At 40.9% G+C, this 25,457-nt stretch overlaps 1 protein-coding gene across 1 annotated transcript in view; it reads left to right on the top strand.

Moving 5' to 3' along the window:
- Positions 1–240: 240 nt before the first annotated feature.
- Positions 241–25,457, top strand: part of plxna2 (plexin A2) — a 221,716-nt gene continuing 196,499 nt past the window's right edge. The window contains exon 1 of the mRNA XM_051879828.1: positions 241–698. The gene's annotated coding sequence lies outside the window, so the exon portion shown is untranslated. The remainder of the gene's footprint in view (positions 699–25,457) is intronic.

Raw genomic sequence — 25,457 nt, 5'->3', positions numbered from 1 at the left:
GATAAACCCATGAGAGAAGTTACAATGTACAATATAGCCTTGAGGCATGTATTGGATACACATGACCCTATATGGGGAGATTAGTATTGCAGAGTTATTAAAAGCTAAATATACAAATGCACATTTTTATCACCCCAGTTGTGCCTTTATAAAATGGCCATCGTTCAGAGCATGAAACGGTTAAAACATGCGACATGCAAATAGAGCCGGCTGTAAGTGAGTGCTAGCACAGGGGGCTGGGTTTAAACGCGCTGCTACTGTAACGCTGCTGGGCTTCGGTGCCTGTGCCAGTCTCGCGTAAAACCTTCACAGAAGAGCAATGAGCGCGCGCATGACGATCTAACGGAGAGCTGCTGATGAAAAGGCGTGATGTCAAGCCGCTGTCAGTGTCAGAGGACTGGGGGAATGTGCCGTGCACTTGGCATGTGAGCTTGTGAATGACCATCCTCTGGCATCGACAGATGAAGCGTTGAATTTTGCTGCATAGATCAGTTACCTGAAGCCGCGCGGCGAGTGTTCATTCATCGTCTTGCGTGCAAGAAATCTTCGAGGAATTGTGAGAAATTTATTGAAGGTGCTACCTTTGAAAGCTCCGGCATTCATTCGGATGTGGATCTATCTGTCAAAACTGAGCTGAACGCAGAGACATCTTTTAACTGACCATTAGATACCATCCTCAGCTTTCTTCAGGATTGTAGGTGAGTGGACAAACGTGCTTCATGAATTCATTTAAGCCCTGAGATGCTTTTCGTGCGGGATGTGGCCACGAATACTAATGTGTTCCGTGCAGTGTGTTAGGGGAAAGAGAAAACAGATCATTCATGTTATCAGGATTAAATTGCTCATAAATCGCAAAGAAGTTGAGCAATGTAATCAGGATAATGGGAATTAATTTGGAGGGTTTTCATTAGCCTATATGGAAATGTTTGCTGCTGCTGATGGAAGCAAACAACCTTATCCTCACTGTCACGTTTCAACTTATTCAACTTAATATGAAAGCCGTTAATGATAATGATTGTGTGTCTATAATTGAATTTGAATTTTGGGCTCCTTTTATTTTCCAACACCTATAAGAGATAAGAATCAGAGATAAAACTACAATGTTTTGCTAATTATTCTCGTGTAAGCGAAAAACATGCAAATGAAAATGTCTGTCATCAATCTTACTCGTGCGCGCGCTCATAATCCATTAACCTTATTTTATTTATTTAATTTACGCTTACTTAAACCTCATAACCTTCACTTTGCGCTCTCCTTACGATCTTATCTGCTTGAATCTTCCTCGCTGTCCATTTAAATAGACATTGACCATGTACGTGTACTACTAACACCGTGACACATATTCGTGAAGAAGTTGATAGACGTTCAAAATGTAAAAGTGATTGTTGCCGAGTGCTCATAATTCAGCTCTCTCACCTTAAACTCCTCTCTGTTCATCTGGACTACAGCAGATGCACTCACAAATCTTCATTTCCCTTCTCTCACGGCTCTGACATCGGCTCTAAAGAAAATAAATGTTTCTTTAAGTAGAAAATCGGCCAGCATTTGCATGAGAATCACTGGCATCTGCTATGAAGGACAGGGATGATATTAATCGGTCTTACTAACACAATCAAACGGCGCTTTCAGTGAGGAAGATGAGGTGAATTCATCTCGAGCGTGACCTCTTCACATCATCGTTTTTTATCTCCGTCTTGAAGCGAAACAGCGGTTTGACCTGAGACGGCGTGTCGGCAGGGTGAAAACGGCTCATTCAAGAACTGAAAGAGCGCATTGCTGGAGAACGTCTGAATGATGCCAGTTTCGAGGAAAATTAGATCCATATTTTAACTTGAGATGAAAAATGAAGCAGTGGAAGTCTTGAAAGTATGTATTTTATGTTTGAACGGGGTTTTTAAACACCCTTTCAGTAACCACAAAAGTTAGGTTACAAGTTCGTCAGTGTGCAAAATAGACTGAAATCGCGTTAGCCTGAGGAGGTAACCATAGCAACAGTAGGCTGCTTGACCGCGTTCAGTACCGGACGGTGCGTCGACCATACGGTCATTATCAACACATTATAGATTTACAGATCAAAAATATAATAACAAAAATGTTATTGGCTGGGTTAGATAACTATACTAAATGTTACTGACAGAAATTCCGCTTTAAAGAGCTAAATTAGTACAATTCACTCACTGCTATCAAAGCTGAGGAAGCTCATAAAAGTGCAACAGAAATGAACGCCATAACCTTTTAATTTTCTTCAAATAACATTTATTTGTCTGTTTGCCCTGAAAATTTGACACGAAACACCTCCAAAGAGAACGACGATGAATGTATTATTTTCCATTATTTTCCAAGTTTCAATGTTTTAGCCTATATTTGATGTTTTAAGTAGCTCAGCTTTTGTTTTATAAGCCTTTCAGTGGGAGTTGTTGCATATTTGGCTGCCTGACTGTCCAGTTGTAACCCCAAAAAGTCAACAGATCTCTGAATTTCAGTTTACATTCCACTTTAAATCCAGTGGCATTCTGTAAGCCTTGGAGTCCTTTCCCCAAGTATGATGTTATTTTGGCCAATTTAGTCATTTAAAAAAAAAATATTTTACATTTGCAAGTTTTTCAGTGCCGCTCCGTCATGTTAATCAGCATGCGTTATTTGGTCCGCTATACAATGTGAATTGATAATGGTAATTAATAATCAAGCTTGTGATAGTACATGATTATTCCAGTGTAATTTGTAATACATGCTGACTCTGTGCAGATAAAAAAAGTATTTTAGACTCTCTTTTGGTATACTGTAATGTAATTGGCTCATACTGTGGATAGTCTCCCGAACGCCAATGGTTTAAACATTGCCATACATAGGGGAGTCAAACCTACACAAGTGACACTTAATGCTTTCAGATGAGCAGCGGATGATTACATTCTGTACATTGTGTTCTGATCGCTGCGTGGCTTTGTAGTTTGTTCTCTTTGATGAGGTGCTCAGAGACAGGGAAGGCTGTAGAGCATCTCCAGATCACAGGCTCTTTAATCAATAAGGTTAACTACACAAAGCCGAGAGGACAAGTCTCCACTGGGCGCACACCCATCAAGTTTACCTGCTTCCTCCTTTCCCTTACCACGGTGGCTTCATGTGGTTTGATCGGAATTGCAAAGTGAATCAAGAGTTGTCTTTGCCTTTCCTCCCAGCGTGAGCTTCCTAAGTTGGATTTGCATGTTCAGTCTGATTGTCAAAAAGCCTCTAGCATTCTTACGTAGGGTCGCAAGCTATTGATTTGATTATGTCAGTCAGGTGCATTAAGCGTTTCCTGAAGGGTAATTGGAGGGTATTATGTGCTTAAAGGGGGTTTGTTCCTCTGTCTTTAGCCGTTGGCTCTCAGATAGATGTATACGTTTGAGGGGAAGCGGAGGGTCGAATCTCAATGGGGTGGCCACAAGAGACTCATGCTGAGTGCTTATCCTGCTTGCCCCAGTTAAATGCCTTGCTCGAGTGTGTTAGTTTAGGGGCCAATTTGGATATGTGCTTGTATCTTCTTGGCTCGGATTTTGAGGTCAGCGAGATTACCTTATCAGTACTTTCAAAGGGAGATTCTGCAGCTGTGAAAACGGCAATGTAAAGATCCTAAAGTATGTGCTATCTCATCACTCATCTCTCCCTTTGTCCACCAGGCATCTATAGTGTTTGCAGAAGAGCTCGTCATTCTCTGTGGCTTTGACTGAACACTGGGATGGATAATTGCAACCAATCCCCCCAGCAACCTTCGAGTAGGCCCACATAGCTCCGTAGCGCCACCTATTGGTACAACAAACCACAATGTCCGAAATTACCCAGGGTTACAGAGCGGTTTAAACACAGGCAGAGGGGCATTTGAGGTTGGTCAGTCATAAATGACACGGTGCTCGTTTTAGTTGCATGCTGTGTCACCAGCGTGCACTACACCTCCAGAGAACCCCCTCTTCTCTTCTCTCATGGTGGCATACGGGCTTGCCCCTGTTTAGCTTAAGAGATTTTGACAAGTTGCGATGCATGCAGGCGGAATCCTTGACCTATTTTTTAATGAGTGAACAGTACAAATGCATTCAGGGGGCTGCGTTTGCAGTGCAAGGCTTTCCACTGCTCCCCCACTGCTCGCGCACACAGACACAGACTTGCACGTTCATGCCCTGCAGGATGGGCCCTTGTCTAGAAAGTTCATCTGCTTCCTCTATGCTAGTCTCATGTAATAGTGTGTGTATCCAATCATTGTTTGCTTTAACGCATTGATCTCGCATTCTTTTTGCAGCGTTGCCGCTCAGCTGTTTATCTAAGGCTGACCAACTGTCACAACAAAGATCGCTATCACTTTTGACCCTTCTCGCTTGCATAAAGCAAGTGTAGCAAAGTAGAGCCAGATGTGGTGGCGATTGCAATTACCCTGGGATGTTTGGAAGTACATAGAAAATGATATGAACTGGTCTACCCAGTAGTTTCAGGCCGCCTGAGCAGCTTCTTCCTGTCTATCTCTGTACATCAGGTGTAAACAACCTGGCATGATAATTTGTCTTCAACATTGGTGGATTAGGTGTGGGGTTGATACTGTGACCCGGCGTTCGGCTACACTGTAATTAGGCTTGTGTTTTCTGCTGCAGCTAATTACCCTTGAACAGTTGGTGGACAGACTCTCGCTTGGAAGGTGCCAGTGTCCAGATTGGTCACAGAGAATTGTGGGTGTTGACGCATTTACTGCTCCAGAGTGTGGGCAAGAGAATTGGGCGAGTCAATCAAGTGCAGGTGCCGGTCATTCTGAGAATACTGGCTTTTTTTTATTCAACATATTATTAAAGGATTAGTTCACTTCAGAATTAAAATTTACTGATAATTTACTCACCCCCATGTCATCCAAGATGTTTATGTCTTTCTTTTTTTCAGTCGAAAAGAAAGTATGGTTTTTGAAGAAAACATTCCAGGATTTTTCTCCTTATAGTGGACTTCAACGGCTACCAACGGGTTGAGGTCCAAATTGCAGTTTCATTGCGGCTTCAAACGGCTCTACACGATCCCAGCCGAGGAATAAGGGTCTTATCTAGTGAAACAATTGTGAATTTTCTAAAAAAAGAAAAAAAAAATTATGTACTTTTTAAGCACAAATGCTCATGTTGCACTGCTCTGTGATGTGCCACGCATTACGTAATCACGTTAGAAAGGTCATGCGTGGGTGGAAGTACCACGGTAGGGCGAAAAACTCCATCTCATAAGCAAATGGGGTGTTTTCACCTCAAAATAATTTATTCATCCTCATGTCATTCCAAGCCTGTATGATTTTGTTTCTTCTGTGGAGCACGAAAGAAGATATTTTGAAGAATGTTGTTTTTTTCCCTAACAGTCCTAAAAAGTCAATTGGATTTGGAGAACCTAAGGCACTTTTTGTGCTCTGTCTTTTTGCACTTTGATCTTTAAAGTGCTGGTATTGCTCTCAGTGGCTTGTTGAGACCATTTTTGCCTTAGACTATTTGAAATAGTGCTGCTTTTGTGTAAGCAACTAAAACACAGAATACAAAAATCAATCACCACCCATTTCTCCAATACAAGCTTAGACCTTCTGCTATCTTTTTATGAGTGGGCCGATGATGCATGCTGTTTGGTGAGTGAACTTTTAGAGGGTAAAAGGGTTGATACTGATGGTTCATTTTGGGTAGGCTGAGGGTTTTGGATGTTTGGGCTGTATCTGTGCTTAGTTTTGTCTGGTTTTCATGATGGAGTTTTGCCTCTTGAGACTTTAGCCAGAAAGTAATTGAGGAAGACACAGAATAGACAGACTTTGTGTGTGTCGAGTGGGAAAGAGAGCGACTGAGAGAGAAAGACACATGTTGCCATGTGCCCAGTCATAAGAGGCAAGAGTTCTCCAGTTAAACCCAGCACTCCCCTTTTCCTTGTCTCCCCCTGCAGCTGCCGCCAACTTGTGGAAAACAAAAGCTTTTGTTTAGATCTTCAATCCAGCAGATGGGAGGAAGGACAGTAAATGAAAATGGCAAAGGGAATGGAGCAAGTGGACCATGATGGGAAGCATACAAACTTAGTGGCCGGTCCTTTGGGAAGAATAACGGTCCCTGAAAAATGCTGCCACGAAGTTCCTGCACTGTGCGGCCCTCTGTTACTTTTTCATCCCAAGCCATTGACTGAAAGCGTTAGTCAGAGCCTCCAGGCTCTCTTGGGCCCGGGCTGCTTTTATTAAGATGTTAATGGAATTGCCTTCATGACACACTTCTATAGGACAGCCATTCTTCAATGCCTCAATCTGTCTTCTGCGCGGAACACATTAGCGGCTTACGCACAACAGGTTCCTTGCGCGTTCGTGGCTCGTTCTTTGTGGTGATTCTCTAAGACTCTATAATTCTTCCGTGTATATAATCCTTCCAGCCACATGCATGCCATATTTCACAGCATGTAAAGACCGCCTATTTCAACGATAACAGTAATAATCTATGGACTCTAGTGCTTCTGTTTGTTTGTCAGTGAATTGTAGCCTGATTGTATGGTAACATCAAATCAGTATGTTAAACCTCGAAAATGCTAATGATGTTTTTCTACACGCCGTCTAAAAGGAGGCATGATATGCTTACGTAAGCCTTTTGTGCCTTCCACAAACTGCTAATGATTTCCCTCCCTTTACCACAACCCCTCACGGTGTGTTTGCTAAACCCTTACTAAAGATTCCACCGCAGACATGCTAGGCTAAAAAAATGATGTTCTAAACAAGTTTTTTTTTTTTTTTTACAATCCATAATTTGTGTCATTAAACTTCAAAATCCATTTTATCAGTGTTGGAATAATTGCTTTCTTGTGTTGTTTATTGGAATGGACACTGTCCGTCTAATTAGCATACTGTGAATCCTTTTCATTGTCATTTCATTGTCATTTAAAGGAATAGTGCACCCAAAACCCAAAAATGAAAATTCTGTCATCATTTATTCACCCTCACATCATTCCATAAATATGACTTTCTCCTGTGGAACTATTTTTGTATATAGAATGAAAGTCAATGGGGTCCAAATCCAGTTTATTTTATCGTATGGACAAAATAGAAAATCTGATACATTTTTCATGTACCACTGAAGAAATAAAGAGGCCGGAATGGGAATACCCAGCATGTACACTGCCCCCTATTTACGTGAGGCTGTAGTCCTTGGTTTGGTCGTTTAGTCTAAAGTTGTCGTTTCAGTGTTGTATTGACTTTCATTCTGATTTTTTTTCTCTGCTTGATTCAAGAGCAGAGTGCATTCAGATTACATGTTTTCCGGCTTCTCTGCGGTGCACTTGTGGAAATAATTCTTTTGTTGTGGGAATATAATTGCTTTTAACCTCCTTTTTACCTGGCTTGGATTTTTGGCTGCGGGCTTATGCACGTACGCTGACGTGTACCCACCTGCATCCATGCTGTCTGCTTTGTTACAATTCTCAAGTCAGCCATAGCCTTATCAGGAGAGATAGCTCCTCTTTCCTGTCAGGAGGCAGACGCCTTAACACATCCTCTCCGCCTCAGCTGGGAAAAGAGCTCCGATAAGCCTCCCAAATTCATTCCTGAGCCTGATAGCAAACAGGGCTCCTCGGAAAAGAGAGGGAGAGAGACAGGGAACAAGAGAGAGGGGAACTCAAGAAGATAAACACTTTCCACAGCACAGAGCAAAACAAACTGAAAGTGATGATGAAAGTTGATGAAACTCTCAACTTCCAAACTAAAAATAAAATATGACACATGCCATCTTTGTGTACCCATGATCATCACTGGTTTGTGCAAGCACATTCACAGAAGGCCTGGCTGGTGCCAGGAGTATTGGACACGCTCCTTTGAAAACAAGAAGTATCCATACTTAGAATGAGAACAGAGGGTCATACCGAAGGAGCGACTCAGAGTGGGAAAAGTATTCTGGACTGAGAAGTTCTCCCTTATGCTCAGCATTCTGTTTGAAATCTTTACTTTGGAGCAGCCACATTGAATTCAAAGGTTCCTTGAGTTCTTGCTAGTTACTGCAGAATTCCACAGAAGTTCCACTTGTTCCTCAACTTTTGACTGTTCATTTCTTTTTCTCTGTTTTGGATGCATGCTGGTTAGCATGTATAGTATGTATATAATTGTTTTTATTTATTTTACAATTTTCCCTTCAATCTTTGATCTTTTGACTCATACTAGCAAACAGGACTTCCAGGATGCTACATATGCTAGCATTGAATAGCTACATGCTAATAACGACTTACTAAGTGTTAAAACATGTTAATAACATGCTAAACATGTTAGTTGCATGCTAAGAGGTCTATAAAACTCCATAGTAACCATCTGTGACAACTACCAACCGTCAAGCAACACCCTAGCAACCTCCCAGAACACCCTAGTAACTACCAACCAACTCCCTAACAAACACTCAGAACACCCTAGCAAGTGCTGAGTTTTGCCACTGCAAGCACCACGCACATTTTCTTGAGGAAAAGTACATTCTAGTTGTATTTATTTATTTTACAATTTTCCCTTCAAAATATGTAAAAAAAAAAAGAAAAGAAAGGAAAAAAAAAAGTGTTAAAATATGCAAAACAGTGCTGATTCTGGCAATTATTCATTGAAAATGTTAGTTGGATTCATACAGGTTGGCGAGGTATACTGAATACAGCATGTTTTTGTTTGATTGCTTGTCCTTTAAAGGCGATAGTCACAATGAAACTGGAAAATATCGAGTCATTTCAAAACATCAAGGTCATTGGGTGCACTAGGAATTGATTAGACCACAAATCTGACCTTTGGGGGGGAAGCACAATTGTTTGAGCATGTACAAATCTGTCCGGAATCATGATAACAATGAACAATCACTGTTTTCCTTTCTCAGCTTGTCAGCACTACCATCAAATGATTCATTTGTTTGTTTGTGTCATACAAAAAATTCTTGTAGAAAATAGCAGCATGTTTTCTAACAGATTCTGTATCTTTATGGCCTGCTAGCGTACAACAGAGATGTCATAGCGTGATTCCTGTGGTGTCAAACCTCAACATCAACATTTCCCTTCAGCTTTCCACATTTGAGTTTGAAAAGGCAGCACAATTACAAACATAAGTGTTTGTCTCTTGAATTACACCACAGGAAATAAATAATCAAATGTTGACATCATGTATAATTCACAGATCGACAGCAATGTAGGTCAACCACGCTTCTTTTCTTGAGCATTTAAGGGGAACGACTGTCGAATTTGGGTATCTAAGACAATTATCCCAAGTGTGACAGCACAGAGAGTCTCAACAGAGGACGGCAGATCCCTGTGTTGTCCACCGAGATGTTGATTAAATATGACTGCTCTGAAGCTACTGTCTGCCGATGGGGGTTGGGGAGGGATGGCGAGAGAGAGAGAGGGATAATGGAAGGGGGGTTTGGGCAGGTTCACTGCTGTGAATGAATAGTGGCTCAAGTCTGCATCTGTAGCAGTTTAGGATTATGGGTTAATGCTGTTTAATGCCTGCCACACAAGGAGTGAAAGCGTGGAATCTGTGATACTCTGTCACTGTGATGTAATGGTGTCAGCTGGGTGTTTACTCAGCGCTGTGCTCATGCACTGATCTGAGACCAGGTTTTATGAACGGTTCATTTCAGGACTTCTGTAAGCTCAGCAGATCACAGGTTATCTTGCTGTTGGCCATTTCCAGGGGCCTTCCTCAACTTTGAAGTCGGCATGAACTAAAATGGACCCCATTTACTTTCTTTCTTAATACACTTTTCTGGTCTTACTGTGCACTATATAGTGCACGTTATTTCATATATATATATTAGGGCTGTCAAATGATTATTCACGATTAATCGCATACAAAATAAAAGTTTGAGTTTGCATAATATATGTGTGAGTACTGTGCATAATTAATATGTATATATAAATACACACAAATTAATGTATATATTTAAGAGAAATATGTTATTTATGTACAAAATATTTTTATTTATATATAATATAAATTATATAAAAATATAAATAAATACATATACTTGTAAATATTTCTCAAATATATACATGAATGTGTTTGTATTTATATATACATAATAATTACACACAGTACACCCACATATATTAGGCAGACTCAAACTTTTCTTTTGTATGTGATTAATCGTTTGACAGCCCTAATATATATATATATATATATATATATATAACTGCCTCTGTAACAAATATTATAAAAGATATCCTGTTTAAATTAATTTAAAGTAAAAAACTGGCAGCTGTGGTTGTCAGGAATTCATGTACAATGATTCCTGTATTACAGGAATGCATATTGACGCCTGTATATTTTACAACTTATAACTATTTCATTAAGTGATAGAATTTTAATAAACCAAGCTACTTGGTAAAACAAATCCTGCAATTTTTCCTCATTGATTATGTTTCATTCTACTGTATAATATGTCTTGTTACACATGTTAAAGAAGTAAAATGGTTTGAGAATGCCGTTTAAAGGTGCAGTAAGCAATTTCTGAGAAACACTGAGTAACATTGGTTTTGCTGTTTCACAGAACCAAGATATGCTGTTGTTGTAGTTGAATCACAGCTAAATCAGCCATACTTGCGTGAGCTATCTGATGCACCAGCAGTTATTCGCGGGGCGGAGCAATGAAGGGAGGGGTGTGTTCTTTTGGGTAGGGGTGTGTTTGTTTGGGTCTCGATTTCAAATATCAACAGTGTTCTTTATAAATCACTTACTGCACCTTTAATTGGACTTTTCTGGTTGCTAGGATGTTCCTAGGCGGTTGCTTAAGTATTGTGAATGATTGCTATGGCATTGGGGGTTGCTAGGGTGTTCTATGTGGTTACTAGGGGGTTGATGAGGTGTTTTTGTGTAGTTGATAGGCAGAAGCCAGTGTTGGGAAAAATTCAAAACTAAAGGATTGGGACCAAAAATTAGAGTTGAATTTCATTCATTTCAGATCTACTTCCTTGCATTCAAATTTGATTGTTAATGTTGAATTTTAATGTTGTTTTTGCTGATGCTAATTCAATTTCAGTTCATATTTCATTAACTTACATTTTCACCAGGGTGCACGAACTTGGTGGTCATCTTAAGAGGAATCAAATTTTTCTTGATCTTTTTAGATAAAACAGACTGATGAACTCTGAAAACATATAACTTTGCTGAAACATTCTCATTACAACAAGCGTTTTGGAAGCTTTTAGATTGAATTGTTTAGTGAGTTTTTGGCAGTAACCTGAGGCATCTTAGCTGCTTGCAAACACATTCGAGATGAAGTTTCTAACCCTTAGCTGAGTTAAAGACGGCGCTCATCGCCACGGGCAAGAGTTCAGAGGTGAACTGAGCTCAACCACCCACCTCATATGCTCATTGCTTTGGCCCCACATCAACTGTTTTGGAAATACTCCAGTTATGTAACTCGAAAAAAGCAGAGCTTCTGTTCCTGGAGGCGATAAATATTTCATTATCTCTGCCTGTCATTATTATGCATCAGAACGAATCTGTCAATTAAAGGCTTTGTTGAAGAATTTTGTCAAAAACAAGCATTCCGTAAAACGGTATGGAGCCTGAATTAAAAATTAATTTGCTTTATATTGTTTGTTTGTTTACTCATTTAGTTTCTGCCTGACAATTAACAGCTTGTAGCAGACAGCTTTCCACCCCTCCTAAACATTGTCCCTCCCTCGTTCCTCTGTTCCTCCTTTTGTTTGCTCAGTGGGGTGGAGGAAAGAAATGATTGTGGCTGCAAGCAAGCATATGTGTGCACGTGTACGTGTTGTTGGGTGGGGTTACGCATGTTTGTGTACATGGGTATTGCGGTGTCGATATAAGTATGCCCTCTACTGTCAAATCTTATCTTGGTTGTTGCATAACCTAATGATCTTTGCAGGACTTTGGCAGATACCCAACCTGTCTGCATTAATTACCATGGACACACACACCTGTCCTCCTGCTTTTTTGCCTGTCCTTCTTGGGATGAAAGCTTCTGACTGTCTTTCCATTGATGTTGGATCAGTAAAACGAAGCTCAAGGTGTCCAAGTGTGCGGCCTTGACTGGATTCATCTTGTGAATTTGTGCTTCTGTCTAGCCAACTGGCCTCAGGCTCTCCACACCGAGTCAATACGCTTCAAATCATGTGGCTACTGTGCTTTGCTCTCTCTCAGAACAAAAGATCTTCACCTAGATAAGATCCTTGCAGAAACACCTCAGGATACAGCATAAATTGTCCCAGTAACTCTGTCCGACGACCCCATCAGTATACCGTGACCTGCTATCAGCCTCAATCTCCTTGATGTTCTAACTGTGGTTAAAGGAAATCTAGTGGTGACTACAGATCATGATTGTGTCCATCATCGCAGTTGCACGCTGTGATAAGTGGATGAATTAAATGAATGTAGGAATCACTGTAAACTCGGAGGTGCTGTACGCTGTCCAACATACTGCGGGTTACAGCCTATCAATCCCCTCGTGTCTCGCTCCATGTTTATATCCTTCTTTCACACTTTCTCGTCCACCTACGTGTGATGATGACATTCATTTTTCATCAGCTAAAAGTCTTGATTGGTTTTGCACTTTCTTGCATACTGATTGAATACTACAAGTTTTTTTTTTCTTTTTTTTTCTGGCTTTATAATTTTTTTTTAAATGATAAATTTTATATTTGCTAGACATTTTAGCATATTTTACATATAGTTGTAATATGGATATTAAAACTCAGAATTGTTAACTAGAAGTTTGCTGGTGTGGTTCCCTCCAGAAAGCTGTCATGGTCCATCACCATTGTTATTTTTGCAAGTCACCTAACCCTAAGTTGCTTCAGGAGGATTGTCAGTGTAATAAATTCTTGGTGCGGTTTATAGTGAAAGATATGCAAACAAATTCCACTGGCCCTTGGGCCAGATTTACCAAAGTCTTCTTAAGAAAGTTAAGAAATTTCTTATGATCAATTCTAAGATGCTTGTAAGAATTGTAAGAATACTTGAATGTAACTCTACACCATTGCCTATTTAATGCGAATCAATGAATATGCAAATTAGCCCCGCCTCCACTCACGCCAGCTCAGAGATCCACTTGGTCAACTTACTGAGGTAAACATTGGACAGTGATATCGCTACATATGTTTACAACATCGGACATATAACGGTAATTAATATGATTAGCCTTTTGCTTTACTATGTTATCAAACAGCTGATAATGTGTTGCTAATTTTACACAAACCATGTTCCCGTTCGCGAGTCAGACAGCTATCTTCTAACAATCAGTATCCTTACAAATGCTTTGAACAACTCAGAACGTCGGCGGAGAAAGGCCTATACTTATAACATCGTAATATATATCATACACCCACTATATTGCTAAATCTACATGATTTTTCATATCAACAGAAAAATATACTGGGATAACCTGGCTTCTCTCGAGACTCCCCTGCTAGTTCACTGTTAATGACATGCTAAAGCCTGCTGGCACGTTGATGTGAATGGTTACACCGTAGTTTGTGACGTCACAGTCACCAGCAATTTCAAACCACGGGTTTGAAACTGTCTTTTTTCACTGCGGTTTTAAGGAGAAAATACTCAGCGATGGTGTTGACTGATGAATTTGCACATGGTTTGTCTTAAAGCATATTAAAAACACCACATAGACATACAAACAACATTAAAAATTTGATTTTCACCACAGGGAATCTTTAACTTTAAGTCAGAAGAGAAGAAAATGGCAGTTAAGAAGAGTTATCACCTTGGTCACATGGTATTAAATAAAAAATCTAGTTTACTGGGTTCTAGTTCCAGTCTATGTTTTTATGAAGTCAGTGACTGACAGCATCCGCAGGCCGTACGGAATATCGCTCTAAACGGGAAACAAGGAAGAAGGAATGTGAATAAGATCTCTCTGATTGTTCCTGGCGAAAGTGAGTCAGACAGGAAGAGGAAGGGAGCAAAAAGGAAGTGGGCATTATATTAGTCGTGCTCAGGGGAAGTTTGACGGACGGGGCAGGGCAATGGTGTGACCGTTCTCACAGGACGGAAGAAGTGGCTTACTGTTTCACATGCCGGTCACCGAGGATGGCTGGCATGCTGCCATGCTAAGGTCAGGCAAGATAAGTCACCCTCTCTGGAGAGACGCCTAGTCAGAAACTCAAGTAAGTTCTTGCAGTAACAGGCATTTCCGATTCTCCACCCAAGATATTTGTGTCAACACCTGGAATAAAAAAGCAAGTATCAGCAATTTTACGTCCCACCCTCCCTGACTAATGTAGTTGAATGCATTGCTCATGCTCTAACATTGACCTGTTTTGTTTTGCCTGATGTAGTTTTAAACATCTTGTACCTTTCGACCTCCATCCTCTACTGCACATCAAAAGCCAGATTACATGGGTGAAGATCCTGTTCTGTTGCTGCACTTACTAATGACTCACAAATTATCCATAGATTTGCTCCAGTCAGAGAGTCTCTTGTCTCTCCATGAAGTAACATGTTAGAGTTCCTGGCTGAATCTTTTAGCCGTCTGCTGACTCACAGAGGTCTGGAGGAAGAAGTTCATTCAGAATGAGCATTGAGAATTCCATTTGGAATTGAGTTGAGATTGAGAATGCTTTAAGTTCCAATTTAGATAGATAGATAGATAGATAGATAGATAGATAGATAGATCTCTGTTTGAACTTGGCGTGATTGGCACATCATAAATCATTACATATTTGTGAAAGTTGCTGGTCCCATTTAGTGTCAGATCTTTTCCTTCTTTCTCTATTTCCATCTCTTTCTGTATTTCTCTCTCTTATTTCCTCAAATAGCTTTGGGTTCAGCCGCTCCCTCTTGCCCAGCTGAAACAGATGCTAATTTGAATCATCATTCACACACAGATTAGTCTTTGATCAAACTTAATGCCCAAGGAGCGTCTGTTGCATTTGAGAGGAGAAAAAAAGACCCTTTCATCTGTTCCGAATCTACTCAGAGAGGGAAAGAGTCAGAGGCGCAGATGAGCGAAAGAAGTGTTTTAGATGGCTGTAGCCATTCAGGTTTGAGACCATGACCAATGCGGATTGTCCAGAAATGGTGCCTTAACCGCTTACAAACAGCATGACCCTGAGACTCACACCTCAATGGTAGTCCCAAAGGATCTGTGTGTGTTGCATATGGTCTACTTAGTCAGTGGTATTATTCTATTACTATTCTGTTCACATGTGGGGCTGGGTCTAGTAAGTCCCTGCTCTGAATTTCAATTCCCGCTCTTCTGATGTATGCCTATGTATGGGCATGCGATGCTGTCCGTATGTATGTTTCATTAACATATGTTCATTCATGTAGGGTTATGGTGAGGTTATTCCTGCAAATATATGTTTTTGTTTTGTTTTCACTTTGATTACTACATTTAGTTTGCAGATTTTGAGTTTTTTTTTTTTTCTTCAGTATTTTAGTTAGTTAGGGCTGCCAAAGTTAATGCAGGTATCTGGTAGTTTAATGCAAGTTTAATGCAGCTTCAAGTTTTATAATATACCATGTATCAAAAATTATAATATACCTGTATCAAAAGTGGTCCAAGGAAGGAAGAGTGGAAGGAACCGGCGACAGGGTCATGGGCGGCCAAGGCTCATTGATGCACGTGGGGAGCGAAGGCTGGCCCGTGTGGTCCGATCCAACAGACGAGCTACTGTAGCTCAAATTGCTAAAGAAGTTAATGCTGGTTCTGATAGAAAGGTGTCAGAACACACAGTGCATCGCAGTTTGTTGCGTATGAGGCTGCATAGCCGCAGACCAGTCAGGGTGCCCATGCTGACCCCTGTCCACCGCTGAAAGCGCCAACAGTGGGCATGTGAGCATCAGAACTGGACCACGGAGCAATGAAAGAAGGTACCCTGGTCTGATGAATCACGTTTTCTTTTACATCACGTGGATGGCCAGTTGCGTGTTGCTTACCTAGGGAACACATGCCACCAGGATGCACTATGGGAAGAAGGAAAGCCGGTGGCGGCAGTGTGATGCCTTGGGCAATGTTCTGCTGGGAAACCTTGGGTCCTGTCATCCATGTGGATGTTACTTTGACACGTACCACCTACCTAAGCATTGTTGCAGACCATGTACACCCTTTCATGGAAATGGTATTCCCTGGATACCAGGGAATAATAGCAGGATAATGCGCCCTGCCACAAATCAAAAAATGGTTCAGGAATGGTTTGAGGAGCACAACAACGAGTTTGAGGTGTTGAATTAGCCTCCATATTCCCCAGATCTCAATCCAATCGAGCATCTGTGGGATGTGCTGAACAAACTAGTCCGATCCATGAAAGCTCCACCTCGCAACTTAAAGGACTTAAAGGATCTGCTGCTAACATCTTGGTGCCAAATACCACAGCACACATTTAAGGGTCTAGTGGAGTCCATGCCTTGATGGGTCAGGGCTGTTTTGGCAGCAAAAGGGGGACCAAAACAATATTAGGAAGGTGGTCATAATGTTATGCCTGATCGGTGTATTTCAAACAGTAGAGCATTGCGCTAGCAACACCAAATTCATGGATTTGATTCTCAGGGAATGCATGCACATACTGTAAAATGCCCCCAGCCATGGGACACCCACCACTCCGACCAAGATGCTCACATAGAACGAAGTGCTAGAAGAGAGGAATTGCTAATGAAGGATGAGAGAGAGTGGATGAGGTGGAAGCCAGCAACTCCTTTTTGGCACTTAGTGTGATGGGCAATGTCTTTGAAACCAAGGGCATGAAATCAAAGTCCCATGGCTTTACCCTTTTAGCATCTCTCTTTGCACTTTTCTTGGTATCTGTACTGGCTTCCTCTCCTCCATTGTTCAGTGCTGTGCCTATTCATGTTTCATATGGTGCATTTGTTATAAGGCCTGATCTCTCACACCTGCCCCGGTGTGCTAGATTCATGCCCCAGTGGAAAAAGTGCTTCGGTGTTCAGTATCATGACACAAAATTTTTCATCCGCTGTTGTAGGTCAGTGTGACATTCACTTCTCTCCACAGCTCCTCTGCAGCTCGATTTTCAGTTTCAGATTTGTGAAGAATGGGATATCAGCACGGTTCTGTGCTGCTCTCACTAAAAACACAAAGAGGATCTGACTTGTACTTTTCTTAAAATTTCTAAAATTTGTCTTTTTGAGATTTAGTGGCCTATAAATGTTTTTTGTTTTGGATGAAGTCTATTATATTAATTGTTAATTTATCTTGAAATTCTACGACATTAAATGGATGTAGCTGGTAGTCTTTGCAAAAGGAAGTGACCTCGTCAAGCATCAAGGGTCACGTGATGCCAGAGCTCACGAGGTGTTTGGCCTACAGGAAGCAGACCTCTTATTTTCCACTTCACACTCCTTCCTCTGGGCGTTGAACTCCGAGTGGTCTGGAGAGCAGTGATTCAGCATTTCCGTTGGCTAGATACCATGGTTGTCAGGGTTCAGGATGAATAAGTTGGCACTTCCATGCGCTCAAAATATTATTGACCTTTCCCTTTCTCTCAGGCCGGAAGATGGACAGGCTTCTTTTTCGTGCTCCTTGTGCTATTGGCTGCAGACCACCTCTTGCCTCGCCAGCTATGAAGCTGTCACATACTAGAATTTGATTTGGCTATTCACTTGTAAAGTGTAGAAATAATTTGAATGCCTAAGTGAACCAGTCAGCCAATTCGATATATATATATATATATATATATATATATATTAAATATTTGCAAAAAGTATTTTAATATAATTAAAAGTCCAGTCCTAATAAAAACTATTTTATTCTACATGGAGTGGGTCTCCTCGTGGTGGCTGCCATGTTTAGATCACATGGCCAGCCGAACAACATTATCAAGATGTGTTTTTTTCTTTTTTCAGACAAATATTTTCATTTAGTTTTTTTGTTGTTGATGATAAAACTGCTTGCTATGTGGTGGCTAGGGTATTCTCAAGTTAAAAGAGCCAGCTTTCACATCAGCAACCTGATAAAAGCAGTTTTATTCCACATGTAGCTGGTCGCCTCATGGGGGCGGCCATGTTTGGATCACATGACTAGCTGAACAGCTATATCGGTTAGTGCATCTTAATGTGCACCAATAATAGATAATTTCCCACTTTCTCCAACTTTGTTACTGTACCTTAATACTTTTATATGCATTTATTTTTGTTTACATGTATTTATTTACATATCTTTGCATGCGAAATGAGAAACAAGTAGCTTAATACTGCATCAGTATTGATTATGTAAATGTGGGCGGTCATGTTAATGACCTTAACACCATGTAGTTTCCAAATTATATGTTTTTGAAGCTTAGTTTCTATTAAGGGTCTTAGTGAACTGAAGAGGTAGCTTTGCATATGCATCTATTTTAAAATCCTGTTTTCCACAATATGTGAAAATAACAATAGTCGTTAAATAGAACGCGCAAGATCCACATATGACCTGATGTTCGCACAGACACTGTGTTTTTCTTCTGGTAGCTTTTGACCTACTTATGTCGCCATGTGGTACTTAACCAATCCACTAATTGCTTTCATTTATTCATACCCATGTGAAGTTTAGCTGTCCCAGTCATCTGCCTGTCATCTGAATGAATTCATTCGGAGCAGCAGCGTGTCTGTCTCTGCAGCCAACCTAAAAGCGATCATGTCAGACTGGGCTTCACGGTGTACTCTTCGAAAAGGATGTCTGTCTGAAGGGCAAGAGGAAAAGGAGATATATTTAGAGAGATAAAGCCACAGCAGATGCTCTCAGTGCTTCTGTAAGGGGCCTGTAATTCTTCAGTAGCTAATACAGGCAGCTCTGCCCCTTATTGCCTCGATGCAGGCAGATATTAAGCTAAGTAACAAGCTGCCGACTTGATTCGCTCGGTTTTTATCACCCCTGATGAAATTATGGCCTTTGTTGTGGAAACTGTGGTTGTTGGAAGAGTACAAGAGGATGACGGAGAGAGAGGAATAGTACTTTGGAGAAGCTCAGGCCCTGTCTAATGTAATAGACTGAAGAAATGGGTCCTGTATGTGCTAAATGAAATTTTAAGGTGTCTGTGTGCTGGATGGTAACCGTAAAAGAGAGAAATAGAATCTGGGATGCATTTAACACTTATTCGGTGTGTATCAAGATAAAGTGGATGAGATGGCAGAGGGAAAAGGTATCTGTCCACTCATTGCAAAGCCTCTCAATCTTTCTGCCCCAAAGTTACCTACTTATTGTAGCTCGCGGCGCGAGAGGGTTTTCACTTATGTTTGATTGCATTTGTGGTAGTGTTAACTCACTGTATAAGCTCTGGGAGAGACCGACTCTTAAATCACAGCAGCTTCTTTTCTCAACATAACACAGTGAGCATGTGGAGAGGGCCTGGAAAAGACTACAGTATGAAATCCATATAAGTGCATAAATAATTAAAACACAAGCAACTGGACTCTTCTGATGTGACCCTGTATTACATTCGCTCTCTCAGCAGGGCTAATAATGCCTTAGATCTGAACAATATATGAGCCCTGAATACCGACGAATAGCTCAGCAATGTGTTTATTATGTATTTTATGCTTGTAATTGTCATGCTGAAACTTTTAATTATATGTATATGAGAACGAATAAGAACTGAATGGGCGTAAGTTCAAACATCGTCTATAAAAATAAATTTTGAGACTGCAATCTTTCAGCTTGATCACATTTATTTTTAATCTTGCACCCCTGAGTGTTGTGTTTAGCAATCTTCGGCACAGGAAAAGCTAGATTTAATGGATTGTGATAAGATCTTTCTCCCTCAGCCATCATTGTTATAAACGCATTTAAGAGGCAATCATAAGGAAACATGATCACATTACACTCAAAATTTACTCCAAAAAACTGTTTATATATATATATATATATATATATATGTGTGTATGTATATATATATATATATTACACTAATGAAAATGAGATTTTTTCTCTTTTTTCTAAATTCTAAGTCTAATATGTGCTTTTTTCCCCTTTTGATTCTGGGTTAAAATATGGTCTGGACAGGTTTTTAGTTAGATTCACCCATAAAGCCATGCATTGCATTGTTCACAAACTTGTTTTTTGTACAGTAAGACCTTCCAATGACCCACCCAGTGGTTTGTCGATTGACTTGTGTGATTTAATGACCGTGCCTGACTTACTGAGCCGGGGTAAGAAGTGACTATCATGGGGTTCATTGGCATATCTCCATGCCTGCACTTCCTCTGCCATAAATCAGCTGATATCCCCTGGATGCAGCTTGGTGGATGGACATTGACTGAGAGACAACAGAGGGCCGTTGGATCGAGAGCGCAAGCTGTCTGAACTGGTAAAAGATAGCGCGTCCCCCTCAAGGCCTCTGTTTATTAATAAATGCTGCTCAGTACAGTATATACTCAACAGAGAGGAAGTCCTATACGCCTGGGGAGAGCGTGACGAATGATCTGGCCTGTACAGACTGCCGTGACACCGCATACAGTTGTCATTCTCTGTGTAGACAGTAAAGCATTTCAATGTGGATTCCCAACATGCCATGCCTGAGCATGGAAAGCAATACACAGTAACTGCCCCATAAGACTATAATTAACAGACAGATTTATGACACCAAAGCAGTTATTTCAGCAGCATTTACATGATTTATTCAAGTGCTCGACAACAATGATGGTATAAAATACATCAACTGCTGCAAATCTGTCCCTGTCTGTATCGTAAACTTCTGTAGTTAATGGCCCCATGCATGTATTAGTGGTCAGGAAGTACATTGAGGTTTTTACATTGCCTGCAGGAGTCCGTAATATTTCTGAATGACGTTTTAGAGGCTGTCTGCTGTCCTTATTGTTTGTGAAGCTACGTGGCAGTGAGTTATCACAAATAGGATTATGAAAGAGTATATTTCAGCTACGCTGTCACCGATTAACCTGGAACATTGTGGCCCCCTTTTACTACTGGCCTTTACGGAATGCTCTACTGAACAGCAGCTGCATTAATTGGATTGGCATCTGATTGATTAGACAATAGTGAGTGAAGCAGAGTGGGTAGAAACACAGGTACTGGTCTACATGTGGCCTACCTGTTATTAGTCTTGCGTAGCCAGACCTTCAGACTGACAGCAGAAGGTCTGGACTCTACTGCAGCTTTCATTGGCCAAGGACTGCCCAAGAGGATGTTTGACTGATATGTAATGCAACCAATCACAGTTCGTTTTGTTCCGTGTTATGTTTAGGGGCGTGAAAATGTAGAGTCGATGTTCCTACAATTACAGACCGGCGTGCATCTAATAAATTATTCATTCAATAACGTTGTGCAAGTTTACTGCAACAATTGAGCCGCGAAACTTCACCTACTTTTGAAAATTCAGCGTTTAGTTGATCCTAATAAGTGCTCGTTGTCACAGTTTTAAACATGACGGCATTCTTTTTCTACAAGGGGGTTTGGCATCACGGCATTTGTTTCCAGGCGGACCGTTAAAGAACACGACACACGTCTCCCGGACATCCTGTAGAATTCAACCAACCAGATGACGACTTCGAAAAACCTGAAGTGTTTCCATTTAAGTGTGCCGTATGCATCAGATGTTCAGCCATGGGTCCGTGGACGTGACGTCTGAGGCTGAGACTAACCTGTTATTGAACTGAAACCTCTTATTGTTCCTGTGTAGTTAGACCTTAAACATTGGATTCCAGTGTTTTGATTTAAACAGAAGCTGGAGTGGATAAACAGTTATGTTGGTATACTGCTCAGTACATTTGGCTGTAAACTAATGCTGGACTGAAATCGGAATCAGCGTAAACAAGAGTTTCCTAGTTAAAAATTGCACATTAATGCCCCTTCTGACATTTTTGGTGCATGAGATTGTCCTGTTTTGTTGTTGCCGGTAATATCTGTGCTAGTTTCATGTCTCTTGTATCACTCCCCTGTCTATTCTCCTATAATTAAATAAGAATTTCAACTTGTCCAGTTGTTTTCACAAAAGAAATCATTTCAGAGTGATAAAAAAAAACACCCTATTTAGGTTTATTTTGTAATCATGACCGTACATTATCTCTTACATATTTCATCATTCTATTATTTTATTAGCCACTCCAGATATTGATATCACTGGCATCAGTTGACCGCTGCTTACCAGAGACTTTCTACACCAAACTAATGTTCACATTCGCTAGAATGGCGCACACACAGAAGAGTGTCATTTTCTGTGTGTGGCGTCCCTGTCGCTCTGCCGTCGCTGTGGGATGAGTGTGTTAAACCTCGCCAGCGCTAGCTGTGCCTCCCGCTGTGTGTGGAGTAGCCAGGTGGTAGCTCTGAGTGGCTGTGCATACAGGCAATGTGTGATTAGCACGCTGGATCCCGTTGGCGAGCTCTTATTTGAAACAGTGGGAGCAGAATGGAGTGGATTATTCTGACAGGTGCCCTCTCATTTCCCCGAATATCTTATGTAATGCGTCGGATTTGAGAGCCATGCATCACGGCAGCAGATTGAAGTAATATTATGCAGTTTGGTCTTCTCTGTAACGCCGCTGTCCGTCTATTTATGCCGTATTTTTCCACAAACATTGCAAGTCTTCCTCGCATCCTCTTTCTCTATCTCACTGACTTTCTCTTTTTCAGTTCTCTGTGCCAGGCTGTGTAAATCTGCCCCAGATAATAGTCTATGTGTTGGGTGCCAGTTTTTGGAGTTGTGACTGCTGTTGTAACGGGTTGTTGCCCAGCTGGAGTAATGAATAGCTGGGCCTTTGCTGCCTCTCCCTCTCTCTTGGGTGCCAGAGCCTCATACGGCCCCGTCTCCCTGCCAGCCAAAACCCGGACACACACACGCACATACACACACATGCACACACACACATTTATACACTGATCCAAAGCTGAGGAACTCCTTTGGGAGAAATCCACTCCGTGGCATAACAGTCCGGATAATCCACATGAAGGTTAAAGTCGTGCTTTGAGTCTGTTCTGAGGATTTGATCAGATTCCATTGTGTTTTCTAAATAGGAGATAAGTAAGGGTGCGTTTGTGTTAAGCAGCCAGCTTCAGTGGCGTTTGAGAATGATTCGGGCTGATTATTAGATAGCGGGTCTGTTTCTCCATTGGCTGTGGGCTGAGATGTGATTTAGCTCATTGGCTAAATCAGTGGCTGACTTTTGGCAGTGCAAGGCTTTGGTTTAACACTGACCCCAGTCTGTGGTGTTAGGATGTGGGCCTGAGAGAGCTTAACGCTCGCTTCTCACAGCTGGGAGCGCTGCTGTTTATGTAATCCAGCACCCGGCAAATCTCTCCCATCCTCCTTTCTGCTGGAGGACACCTAATACTGCACTCACTCTACCTTAACACCCGGGACTTGACCCTGGAACTTGAAAGATAAAAGAAAAAAGGCAAGTAACAGTTGGATAGAGAGATTCTGATCTTAGTGGTCAAAAGAATTTCAGGGAAAATATTTTTTTTGTGACAATTAGAGATTATGTTGGAGGGACTAGAGACCAATGTTTTTACATTTATTTAAAGGTGCAATAGGATTCTCTACAGAAACATTTTTTGTTATACTTGTTTAAAGTCTCCTCATATCCTGATAGCAATCACTATGTTAAACAGTCTAAATGTATTTTTATAAATATATATCATCTGTGGAAGGTGTAGGACCATAAAATGTTCATCCAATTATTATATTCGGTCCAAATGAAATAATACGAAGTTCTACTGTCTGTCAACGTATGTTTTTACATACCCACACGCACCCTGTTCGCGCAGACATCATACGTCATCAGCGTGTTTCATGCTATGCAGAGTCTATACAGACAGACCTCAGTCACGGAGCACCGCAAACAAACAGCAGCCACCTCTTACAGTTCCTACCGAATCAAAACAACAAGCTTATGCTGCGTCAAAGACTATAGAATAACACAAGATGCGTCACTCGTATTGTTTTTAATGGGAGAAAGTGCAACGCGCAATATGGCGGAATAAGTCCCGCCTTCTAAATAAGAGCCAATCGCCGATTGATAAAGTTATCGCGTCACTGCAGCGGCCGTTAGAAGCTCCGGTTCCTATAGAAACAGTCAGATGTGTGCGTAGGACTGTGCATGCGCATTAGCTTGATCCAGCCTGAAAAATACCATTTTTTTGTCATGATTCTAGCATTTAGAAACAAAATTTATGAGACAGTTGTTGTCAGATTTCATTGATTTTAAATATGAAATTTAATCAAAATCTTGATTCGATTCGAAATTTGATGTTTCCCCATTCAAAGAGATAGGAGCTGCACTTGCATGCCCGAGAGGCGTTTTCTAAGATGGCTGCTGAGTGAAATGACTTGTCTTAAAGGGACTTTTACACTAACTCCATATGTTAAATGTTAAAAAATGTTAAAACTGACATATTTATTTATTTAAATTTATTGTTTTATTTTACATTCTTATATGATTTCTTTTTAATATTTTTTTTTTTTTTTTTAACTTAAAAAAAAAAAAAATTATTATTATTTTTTTTTTTACTTGTTGCATTCTTGGCTGGTTAGGGCAAAACTCTATTAATTTGGGATAAAATTCTTCTTTTTTTTTTAATGATTTTTTTTTTTTTTTAGGATCTGGTGTCGCATCTTGAATAAATCTTTTGCCTACTATTTCCAAAAACTCCCATCATCCATCCTGGAAATAAACAACTTCTGATTGAAACAATTGAGCTGACAAAAGAAAATGCTGAACAGACAGCATCAGATTTCACCGGCTCTTTCATGTGCAACTCTTCGCCTAATGTTGACTTTCAAAACTTGCCGACTGAAAAGCATACACCGAGCTTCCAGATTGATAAATGCGCGTTGCGTCAATCAAAGCGCTTAATTAAATTCAAAACCGCAGAGCCGAGGGAGGTAGATCTGAATCCTGTGGCCTCTGGTGACATTTTCCGTTTGTGTCTCGTGTCTTTCCGAAGGCTCCCCGTCACCCACTGCCGCCCTTTACAATTCAGATTTATGGAAATAAGCACTAATAGAAACCTGTGCCTAGCTTGACAGACAGCTCTGATGAGTACTTCCTGTATGTGTGTGTGTGTGTGTGTGTAAATCCTTAAGCGCATTGTCGGTCGTGGTAATAGGTGTGAGGCCGAGACACTGTTTGAATGTGTGTAAAGCAGTGCGTGATTTTGAACAAGCTTCTGTTTGTGTGCACGTCTGTGCGTGTTTGTTAGCCGAGGAGGTGGCAACTGTGGGAGGGAGAACAAAATGCATTAGAATAACAATAATAATATTATAATCTCCCCTCAGCGGAGTTGCGGGACTGTGTCAGGAGTGAAAGAGGGAGTTTGTGTTCACATAGTCTAAGTGTGGAGGATACAGAGATGTCGCAGCAGGTTGCGGGTGAAAGGCAGAGATTAGATCCGCACCCCCTTGTTTGCATTCGGGGATACGAGCGCCTGCTGACGGCTGCTAATTCTGATGTCATGTTGACATGGCTTTTTCTGTGGGAAATCACAATGTGTGAGGGATTTAATAGACTTTAGTATGTTTCATTCAGACTGTATCACTCAGTGACCTGGTGAGAGACAGACCGAGATAATAGCGGGAAA

The sequence above is a fragment of the Ctenopharyngodon idella genome, chromosome 22, assembly GCF_019924925.1.
Source record: "Ctenopharyngodon idella isolate HZGC_01 chromosome 22, HZGC01, whole genome shotgun sequence".
NCBI classification, from domain to species: domain Eukaryota; kingdom Metazoa; phylum Chordata; class Actinopteri; order Cypriniformes; family Xenocyprididae; genus Ctenopharyngodon; species Ctenopharyngodon idella.
This window is presented reverse-complemented; position numbering and strand designations above follow the sequence as displayed.